Source organism: Misgurnus anguillicaudatus, chromosome 3 (assembly GCF_027580225.2).
Source record: "Misgurnus anguillicaudatus chromosome 3, ASM2758022v2, whole genome shotgun sequence".
Classification (NCBI taxonomy): Eukaryota; Metazoa; Chordata; class Actinopteri; order Cypriniformes; family Cobitidae; genus Misgurnus; species Misgurnus anguillicaudatus.
In genome coordinates this window covers 6,851,463-6,863,240 of record NC_073339.2, presented here as the reverse complement: position 1 = coordinate 6,863,240, position 11,778 = coordinate 6,851,463, and the positions used below count along the sequence as shown (strand labels likewise).

General features: G+C 39.6%; 1 protein-coding gene across 1 annotated transcript in view; it reads left to right on the top strand.

Annotated features, from left to right (window-relative positions):
* The window catches only part of LOC129444016 (uncharacterized), a 163,192-nt gene that overhangs the window by 58,489 nt on the left and 92,925 nt on the right, over positions 1–11,778 (top strand). The window lies entirely within an intron of this gene.

The window sequence follows — 11,778 nt, the reverse complement described above, 5'->3', positions numbered from 1 at the left end:
TTTTTATAATTTTTTAATACTTTTTTATTTAGGGGCCAAGCCCGCAGGGCGGCAGGCCACTATTGCGTTTGATGGTTTTCTTATTAGGGGTCAAGCACCAAAGGTGCTGAGACACCTATTGCAATTGTTAGTATTATTATTAGGGGTCAAGCACCGAAGGTGCTGAGACACCTATTGCAATTGTTAGTATTATTAGGGGTCAAGCACCGAAGGTGCTGAGACACCTATTGCAATTGTTAGTATTATTAGGGGTCAAGCACCGAAGGTGCTGAGACACCTATTGGAATTGTTAGTATTATTATTAGGGGTCAAGCACCGAAGGTGCTGAGACACCTATTGTTTTTGTTAGTATTATTATTAGGGGTCAAGCACCGAAGGTGCTGAGACACCTATTGCTATTGTTAGTATTATTATTTAGGGGTCAAGCACCGAAGGTGCTGTGACACCTATTGGAATTGTCAGTATTATTATTATTATTTTTCCCCAATGGGAGTCTATGGCAGCCCTATGAACCGTACATAGGAAAATGATGAACTTTGGCACAGTTGTAGTGGTGGTCTTAAAAAGTAATGTGACCAAAAATCGGGTCTCTAGTACTAACTCTATAGCGCCACCAGCAGTGCAAAAATTCAATGTTCATATGGTTATAACTGCTGATCCGCTTGATCTATGAAAATTCTACTTAGTACACGTGATTGCTCTCCTTATGCTCGTTGTTTTTAATACCTTACAGTAAAACTCCACCCATTACAGTAGCGGCCATTTTGAAATGTACAGTATTCCGTTTATTCGCTACTCCTCCTTCAAATTTGGTTCAATTGTTATGAAATTTGGCAGAGGTGATCTTTGGAGTGAGCCGCACAGAAATGACCGAAGAGAATTTTGATATTTATCTTTGTTCAAAAGTAATAAATTCGCAAACTTAACGAGGTTGACACAAAAATGGTTCTGAAGCTGTAGCTCGGTCATTCTTTGATCAATTGAAATTAAATTTGGTACACTTCATGTGGACCATGAACTTGGGGTTCATGCCAAATTTGGTGACAGCGCCACCTATGGGTCATGAGATATGAAAATAGGCTATTTTTGCCCATAACTTCTGAACTGTTTGTCAGAAAATTATGATCTTGATGTCTATGGATTGCTTACCTCATGTCGCATCTGTCGATGTGTATTATGCCGGGTTTGACCGAACCGCCTGTCCGCCATTTTGAAATTTCACACAATTTGTTATTTTTTTTGAACAATTGGACATATCCGCGCAAAAATTTGTAAGGAGCTTCGACATGATGTCCTGAAGGTACCTGGGAAGTCAGAGTACAGCGCCACCTAGGGGTTATAAATTATAACAGTTCTTATGGAACTGCTTATAACTTCTGAATACTTTGTCTGATATTAATATTTTTGTGAAATTGTATTCACTGGTTTATGCCGATTGCAACGATACCTCGTTTGTCATTTTCCAACATTCTGTTCATGTGTTATTGTAAAGCATATGGTAGATGATTTTTTCGCTACTCCTTTTACAATTTTTTTTTATTTTATGCCAGGTACTGCTCATATAATGTTTGGAGCAATCCGCACAGAAATGACTGAACAGATTTTTGATATTCTGTTCTCTTTCTTAGAAATACCACTCCAAAGTTGACCGTGCCTGTGACGTTGTCTATTTGTCATAGTAAATTAATGTGACTGTATATTACATTGTATAGCATTACTATACAGAATGATCTTCTTGTCTTCAATCTCACTTGAGCTTTTTGATTCTCATATACATTGTATTTCTGTTAGTTCTGCTCTGCACTGTCAGTTCTGCATCTGTGTTGATTGGCACATGTCAATCCTTGCAGCACCTAAGCTGTCTTTTTTGCTGCCCCTTGAGCTGTGTTAACTGAGTTGCTCATCTGGTTAATCACATGCCATGAGATTCTGAGGTCATGGGTTCGAATCCCATGTGCAGTGGTACTTTGTTTTGTGATTCTCATACTATACATTGTATTTCAGTTATTTGTGCTCTCTGTTGTCATTTCTACACTTTTGGTAATTGCTGGATATCAATGTTTATAGCTGTAAAGCTGTATTCTATAGCTTGGACACACCAACTCAGTGGTTTAATTGTTTACTCAGTGGCGCATGAGGTTAGTGCCGTGCTTTGGGAACATGAGGTCATGGGTTCGAATCCCAGCTTTTACTTTCACTTATTGAGATTTCCTTTTGTGTTCCCTTTAACACGTTCTTCTTGACCTGTCTGGTTTTCCACACGTGTTATATTTTTGCCATCTTTTCTGTTGATGCTCCGCACTGCAGTGGTTTTGCTCTGCATTTGCTTTGCTTCGGATTCGGGCTCTGTATTGCGTGCTTTCTGCGCTTTGCGCATTTGCTGTGTCGTGTGGTTTTTGCTGTGCTTTGGGTCCTCATTGCGCTGAAGGTGCTTGACCCCGCAATTGCTGCTTGCAGCTATATTTATTATTATTAGGGGCCAAGCACCTATGGTGCTGTGGCACCTATTGTTATTGTACTTTCTTCTTTTTCTTCCCCAATGGGAGTCTATGGCAGCCCTATGAACCGTATGTAGGAAAATGATGAAATTTGGCACAGTTGTAGTGGTGGTCATAAATAGTCATTTGGCCAAAAATGGGGTCTCTAGCAGTAACTCTATAGCGCCACCATCATCTCAAAAATTCAATGTTCAAATGGTTATAACTCGTGATCCATTAGATCTATGAGAATTCTACTTAGTACACGTGATTGCTCTCCTCCCGCTTATTGAATTTTATACTTTACAGTAAGACTCCACCCATTACAGTAGCGGCCATTTTGAAATGTACAGTATTTCGTTTTTTCGCTACTCCTCCTTCAAATTTGGTTCAATTCTTATGAGATTTGGCACATGTGATCTTTGGAGTGAGCCGCATAGAAATGACTGAACAGAATTTTGATATTTTTCTTTATTCAAAAGTAATTAATGCGTGAACTTAACGAGATTGACGCAAAATTGGTTCTGAAGCTGTATCTCGGTCATTCTTTGATTAATCGAGATGAAATTTGGTACGCTTCATGTCGACCATGAAATGGGGGTCCATGCCAAATTTGGTGACAGCGCCACCTATGGGTCATGAGATAGGAAAAAAGGCTATTTTTGCGCATAACTTCTGAATCGTTTGTCAGAAAATTATGATCTTGGTGTCTACGGATTCCTTGGCTCATGCCGCATCTGCAGATATGTATTATGCCGGGATTGACCGAACCGCCTGTCCGCCATTTTGAAATCTGTGATAAATTGCTATAACTTTTGAAGTATCGGATATATCGGCGCAAAAAAAGGTAGGGAGCTTCGACATGTTGTCCTTAGGGTACCTGGGAAGTCAGAGTATGGCGCCACCTAGGGGTTATAAACCGTAACAGTTCTTTTAGAACTGCTTATAACTTCTAAATACTTTGTCTGATATTCATTTTCTTTGTGAAATTGTATTCACTGGTTTATGCCGATTGCAACGATACCACATTTGTCATTTCCCATCATTCTGTTCATATGTTATTGTAAGGAATATGGTAAACGATTTTTTCGCTACTCCTTTTACAAATTTTGTTTATTTTATGCCAGGCTCTGCTCGTATAATGTTTGGAGCAATCCGCACAGAAATGACTGAACAGATTTTTTTGGCACCTAGGAATTTTTTTGAGAAAAATCTCTTTAAAGTTGACCGTGACTGTGACGTTGTCTATTTGTCATAGTTAATTACTGTATGCTACATTTTATAGCATCACTGTACATAATGTTCTTCTTGTTTTCAATCTCACTTGAGCTTTTTGATTCTCATATACATTGTATTTCTGTTATTTCTGCTCTGCTGTGTCATTTTTGCATCTTTGGTGATTAACATGTGTCAATCCTTGCATCTCTAAAACCACTTTTCTGCTGCCCCTTGAACTGTGTCAACTGAGTGGCACAACTGGTAAGTCACACGCAATGAGATTCTGAATTCTTGGGATCGAATCCCGCCTAAGGCAAGTGTTCATTTCTTCTAGGGATCGAATCACGCCTAAGGCAAGTGTTAATTTCTTCTATTAACGTTTTTTCTTTCTCACCTATTCTTCTCAACCTGTCTGGTTTTCCACATGTGCGAATCGTTTGTCAGAAAATTATGATCTTGGTGTCTACGGATTCCTTGGCTCATGCCGCATCTGTCGATATGTATTATGCCGGGATTGACCGAACCGCCTGTCCGCCATTTTGAAATCTGTGATAAATTGCCATAACTTTTGAAGTATCGGATATATCGGCGCAAAAATCGGTAGGGAGCTTCGGCATGACGTCCTGAGGAAATCAGAGAACAGTGCCACCTAGGGGTATAAACTATAACAGTTCTTATAGAACTGCTTAGAACTTCTGAATTCTTTGTATGGCATGTAAGCTCTTTTCTGCTGCTCCTTGAGCTGTGTCTGCTGAGTGGCGCATCTGTTAAGTCCTATGCAAAGAGATCATGAGTTCATGGGTTCGAATCCAACCTGTGACAGGTGTTAATTTCTTCTATTAAAGTTTTGTTCTTTCCCACCTATTCTTCTTGACCTGTCTGTAGTTCACATATGTTCTATTTTTGCCATGTTTTCTGTTGCTGCTCTGCACTGCGGTGGTTCTGCTCTGTCATTGCTACGCTTTGGGTTCTTTGCTGAGCCTTGTGTTTTTGATGCACCTTGGGTGCTCAATGCGCCCTGGGTGATTAATACGTTGTATGTTTCTTGCTGTGCTTTTGGTGCTCATTGCGCTGATGGTGCTTGGCCCCGTATCGCTGCTTGCAGCTATATTTGTCAGTATTATTATTATTATTTTTCCCCAATGGGAGTCTATGGCAGCCCTATGAACGGTACATAGGAAAATGATGAAATTTGGCACAGTTGTAGAGGTGGTCATAAATAGTCATGTGACCAAAAATGGGGTCTTTAGCAGTAACTCTATAGCGCCACCAGTAGTCCAAAAATTCAATGTTCAAACTGTTATAGTTGGTGAACCATTTGATCTATGAAAATTCTATTTAGTACACGTGATTACTCTCATCCCGCTTATTGAATTTGTTACTTTACAGTAAGACTCCACCCATTACAGTAGCGGCCATTTTGAAATGTACAGTATTTAGTTTTTTCGCTACTCCTCCTTCAAATGTGGTTCAATTCTTATGAGATTTGGTACAGATGATCTTTGGAGTGAGCCGCATAGAAATGACCGAACAGAATTTTGATATTTATCTTTATTCAAAAGTAATAAATGCGCAAACTTAACAAGGTTGACGCAAAAATGGTTCTGAAGCTGTAGCTCGGTCATTCTTTGATCAATTGAAATGAAATTTGGTACACTTCATGTGGACCATGAACTTGGGGTCTATGCCAAATTTGGTGACAGCGCCACCTATGGGTCATGAGATAATAAAATAGGCTATTTTTGCCCATAACTTCTGAACTGTTTGTCAGAAAATTATGATCTTGATGTCTTTGGATTGCTTACCTCATGCCGCATCTGTCGATGTGAATTATGCCGGGTTTGACGAAACCGCCTGTCCGCCATTTTGAAATTTCACATAAATTGTTATATTTTTTTAACTATTAGACATATCCGCGCAAAAAATGGTAAGGAGCCTCGACATGATGTCCTGAAGGTACCTGGGAAGTCAGAGTACAGCGCCACCTAGGGGTTATAAACTATAACAGTTCTTATTGAACTGCTTATAACTTCTGAATACTTTGTCTGATATACATTTTCTTTGTGAAATTGTATTCACTGTTTTATGCCGATCGCAACGATACCTCGTTTGTCATTTTCCAACATTATGTTCATGTGTTATTGTAAGGCATATGGTAAATGATTTTTTCGCTACTCCTTTTACAAATTTTGTTTATTTTATGCCAGGTTCTGCTTGTATAATGTTTGGAGCAATCCGCACAGACGTGACTGAACAGATTTTTCTGCTGCGTGTCAAATTTTTAAGAAATACCTCTGTAAGCGGACCTTGCCTGTCATGCTGTCCCTTTGTCATATTAAAAAGAATCTGACAAAATTTGCCCGTGTTGTTCATTATTGTACAAAATGTTCTTCACGAATTCACTGCCATTTAAGTTATCTGATTGCCCTACACTTTGTATTTCTGTTTATTTTTGCTTTGTTGTGTTATTTCTGCACTTTCAGTGATTGGCATGTCAATGTTTGCAGCTTTGAAGCCTCTTTTCCACAGCCTTTCAACCCATGATTCCTCAGTGGCGCATTCAGTTAGTGCTGTGCTTTGGGAATCTGAGTTCATGGGTTCAAATCCCATGTGCAGTGTTTTTTTTTGTCTTAACTTTTTTTCTCATCTAAGTTTTGTGACTTTCATACTATACATTGTATTTCAGTTATTTGTGCTCTCTGTTGTCATTTCTGCACTTCTGGTAATTGCTGGATATCAATGTTTACAGCTCTAAATCTCAAGTCTATAGCTTGGACACACCAACTCAGTGGTTTAATCGTTTACTCAGTGGCGCATGCGGTTAGTGCCGTGCTTTGGGAACCTGAGTTCATGGGTTCAAATCCCAGCTCTTACTTTCACTTAGTGAGATTTTCTTTTGTGTTCCCTTTAACACGTTCTTCTCGACCTGTCTGGTTTTCCACACGTGTTATATGTTTGCCATCTTTACTGTTGTTGCTCCGCACTGCATTGGTCCTAATCTGCATTTGCTTTGCTTCGGGTTTGGGCTCTGTATTGCGCGCTTTCTGCGCTTTGCACATTTGCTGCGTCGTGTGGTTTTTGCTGTGCTTTGGGTGCTCATTGCGCTGAAGGTGCTTGGCCCCGCAATTGCTGCTTGCAGCTATATTTAGGGGTCAAGCACCGAAGGTGCTGAGACACCTATTGGAATTGTCAGTATTATTATTATTCTGCTGTTTCTTCTTCTTCTTAGCCATAGGCGTCTATGGCAGCCCTATGAACCGTACATAGGAAAATGATGAAATTTGGCACAGTTGTAGTGGTGGTCTTAAAAAGTCACGTGACCAAAAATGGGGTCTCTAGTACTAACTCTATAGCGCCACCAGCAGTGCAAAAATTCAATGTTCAAATGGTTATAACTGCTGATCCGCTTGATCTATGAAAATTCTACTTAGTACATCTGATTGCTCTCCTCATGCTTGTTGTTTTTAATACCTTACAGTAAAACTCCACCCATTACAGTAGCGGCCATTTTGAAATGTACAGTATTCCGTTTATTCGCTACTCCTCCTTCAAATTTGGTTAAATTGTTATGAAATTTGGCACAGGTGAACTTTGGAGTGAGCCGCACAGAAATGACCGAACAGAATTTTGATATTTATCTTTGTTCAAAAGTAATAAATGCGCAAACTTAACGAGGTTGACGCAAAAATGGTTCTGAAGCTGTATCTCGGTCATTCTTTGATCAATTGAAATGAAATTTGGTACACTTTATGTGGACCATGAACTTGGGGTTCATGCAAAATTTGGTGACAGCGCCACCTATGGGTCATGAGATATGAAAAATTGTATTTTTTTGCCCATAACTACTGAATTGTTTGTCTGAAAATTATGATGTTGGTGTTTACGGATTCCTTGCCTCATGTCGGGTTTGACCACACCACCTGTCTGCCATTTTGAAATTGATCATAAATTGTTATATCTTTTGAACTATTGGACATATTCGTGCAAAAATAGTCAGGGAGCTTCGGCATGATGTCCTAAAGGTACCTGGGAAGTCAGAGTACAGCGCCACCTAGGGGTTATAAACTATAACAGTTCTTATAGAACTGCTTATATCTTCAGAATACTTTGTCTGATATACATTTTCTTTGTGAAATTTTATTTACTGGTTTTTGCCGATCGCAACAATACCTTGTTTGTCATTTTCCATCATTCTGTTCATGTGTTACTGTAAGGCATATGGTAAATTATTTTTTCGCTACTCTTTTAACAAATTTTGTTTATTTTATGCCAGGTTCTGCTTGTATAATGTTTGGAGCAATCCGCACAGACGTGACTGAACAGATTTTTCTGCTGAGTGTCAAATTTTTGAGAAATACCTCTGTAAAGCGGACTGTGCCTGTCATGCTGTCCCTTTGTCATATTAAAAAGAATCTGACAAAATTTGCCCATGTTGTTCATTATTGTACAAAATGTTCTTCACAAATTCAGTGCCATTTAAGTTATCTGATTGCCCTACACTTTGTATTTCTGTTTATTTTTGCTTTGTTGTGTTATTCTTGCCCTTTCAGTGATTGGCATGTCAATGTTTGCAGTTTTGAAGCCTCTTTTCCACAGCCTTTCAACCCATGATTCCTCAGTGGCGCGTGCGGTTAGTGCTGTGCTTTGAGAACCTGAGTTCATGGGTTCAAATCCCATGTGCAGTGGTTTTTTGTCTTAACTTTTTTTCTCACTTAGTATGTGATTTTCATACTATACATTGTATTTCAGTTATTTGTGCTCTCTGTTGTCATTTCTACACTTTTGGTAATTGCTGGATATCAATGTTTATAGCTGTAAAGCTGTATTCTATAGCTTGGACACACCAACTCAGTGGTTTAATCGTTTACTCGGTGGCACATGCGGTTAGTGCTGTGCTTTGGGAACATGAGGTCATGGGTTCAAATCCCAGCTCTTACTTTCACTTATTGAGATTTCCTTTTGTGTTCCCTTTAACACGTTCTTCTCGACCTGTCTGGTTTTCCACACGTGTTATATTTTTGAAATCTTTTCTGTTGTTGCTCCGCACTGCAGTGGTTCTGCTCAGCATTTGCTTTGCTTCGGGTTCGGGCTCTGTATTGCGCGCTTTCTGCGCTTTGCGCATTTGCTGCGTCGTGTGGTTTTTGCTGTGCTTTGGGTGCTCATTGCGCTGAAGGTGCTTGACCCCGCAATTGCTGCTTGCAGCTATATTTATTATTATTATCGTCCCATGGGAGTCTATGGCAGCCCTATGAACCGTACATAGGAAAATGATGAAATTTGGCACAGTTGTAGAGGTGGTCATAAATAGTCATGTGACCAAAAATGGGGTCTCTAGCAATAACTCTATAGCGCCACCAGTAGTCCAAAAAATCAATGTTCAAACTGTTATAATTGGTGAACCATTTGATCTATGAAAATTCTACTTAGTACACATGATTGCTCTCATCGTGCTTATTGAATTTGATACTTTACAGTAAGACTCCACCCATTACAGTAGCAGCCATTTTGAAATGTACAGTATTTCGTTTTTTCGCTACTCCTCCTTCAAATGCGGTTCAATTCTTATGAGATTTGGCACAGATGATCTTTGGAGTGAGCCGCATAGAAATGACCGAACAGAATTTTGATATTGATCTTTGTTCAAAAGTAATAAATGCGCAAACTTAACGAGGTTGACGCAAAAATGGTTCTGAAGCTGTAGCTCAGTCATTCTTTGATCAATTTAAATGAAATTTGGTACACTTCATGTGGACCATGAACTTAGGGTCCATGCCAAATTTGGTGACAGCGCCACCTATGGGTCATGAGATAGAAAAATAGGCTATTATTGCCCATAACTTCTGAACTGTTTGTCAGAAAATTATGATCTTGATGTTTATGGATTGCTTACCTCATGCCGCATCTGTCGATGTGAATTATGCCGGGTTTGATCAAACCGCCTGTCCGCCATTTTGAAATTTCAAATAAATTGTTATATTTTTTGAACTATTGGACATATCCGCGCAAAAAATGGTAAGGACCTTCGACATGATGTCCTGAAGGTACATGGGAAGTCAGAGTACAGCGCCACCTAGGGGTTATAAACTATAACAGTTCTTATTGAACTGCTTATAACTTCTGAATACATTGTCTGATATACATTTTCTTTGTGAAATTGTATTCACTGTTTTATGCCGATCGCAACGATACCTTGTTTGTCATTTTCCAACATTATGTTCAGGTGTTATTGTAAGGCATATGGTAAATGATTTTTTCGCTACTCCTTTTAGAAATTTTGTGTATTTTATGTCAGGTTCTGTTGTGTGCTTGCTGTGCTGTGTGTGCATTGCGCCGAAGGTGCTTGACCCCGTGTTGCTGCTTGCAGCTATATTTATTATTATTATTCTTCTTAATCTTAATCTTCCCCAATGGGAGTCTATGGCAGCCCTATGAACCTTATATAGGAAAATGATGAAATTTGGCACAGTTGTAGTGGTGGTCATAAATAGTCATTTGGCCAAAAATGGGGTCTCTAGCAGTAACTCTATAGCGCCACCATCATCTCAAAAATTCAATGTTCAAATGGTTATAACTGGTGATCCATTTGCTCTATGAAAATTCTACTTAGTACACGTGATTGCTCTCCTCATGCTTATTGTTTTTAATACCTTACAGTAAGACTCCACCCATTACAGTAGCGGCCATTTTGAAATGTACAGTATTTCGTTTTTTCGCTACTCCTCCTTCAAATTTGGTTCAATTCTTATGAGATTTGGCACATGTGATCTTTGGAGTTAGCCGCATAGAAATGACTGAACAGAATTTTGATATTTTTCTTTATTCAAAAGTAATTAATGCGTGAACTTAACGAGATTGACGCAAAATTGGTTCTGAAGTTGTATCTCGGTCATTCTTTGATCAATCGAGATGAAATTTGGTACGCTTCATGTCGACCATGAAATGGGGGTCCATTCCAAATTTGGTGACAGCGCCACCTATGGGTCATGAGATAGGAAAAAAGGCTATTTTTGTGCATAACTTCTGAATCGTTTGTCAGAAAATTTTGATCTTGGTGTCTACGGATTCCTTGGCTCATGCCGCATCTGTCGATATGTATTATGCCGGGATTGACCGAACCGCCTGTTCGCCATTTTGAAATTTCTGATAAATTGCTATAACTTTTGAAGTATCGGATATATCGGCACAAAAATCGGTAGGGAGCTTCGGCATTACGTCCTGAGGAAATCAGAGAACAGCGCCACCTAGGGGTTATAAACTATAACAGTTCTTATAGAACTGCTTATAACTTCTGAATTCTTTGTATGGCATGTAAGCTTTTTTCTGCTGCCCCTTGAGCTGTGTCTACTGAGTGGTGCATCTGTTAAGTCGTATGCATTGAGATCCTGAGTTCCTTGGTTCGAATCCCGCCTGAGGCAGATGTAAATTTCTTCTATTAAAGTTTTGTTCTTTCCCACCTATTCTTCTTGACCTGTCTGTAGTTCACATATGTTCTATTTTTGCCATGTTTTCTGTTGCTGCTCTGCACTGCGGTGGTTCTGCTCTGTCATTGCTACGCTTTGGGTTCTTTGCGGCGCCTTGTGTTCTTGGTGCACCTTGGGTGCTCAATGCGCCCTGGGTGATTGATACGTTGTATCTTTCTTGCTGTGCTTCGGGTGCTCATTGCGCTGATGGTGCTTGGCCCCGTATCGCTGCTTGCAGCTATATTTAGGGGCCAAGCACCTATGGTGCTGTGGCACCTATTGTTTCTGTTAGTATTATTATTAGGGGTCAAGCACCGAAGGTGCTGTGACACCTATTGGAATTGTTAGTATTATTATTAGGGGTCAAGCACCGAAGGTGCTGTGACACCTATTGGAATTGTCAGTATTATTATTATTCTGCATCTTCTTCTTCTTCTTAGCCATAGGCGTCTATGGCAGCCCTATGAACCGTACATAGGAAAATGATGAAATTTGGCACAGTTGTAGAGGTGGTCCTGAAAAGTCAAGTGACCAAAAATGGGGTCTCTAGCAGTAACTCTATAGCGCCACCATCAGCTCAAAAATTCAATGTTCAAATGGTTATAACTGCTGATCCGCTTGAT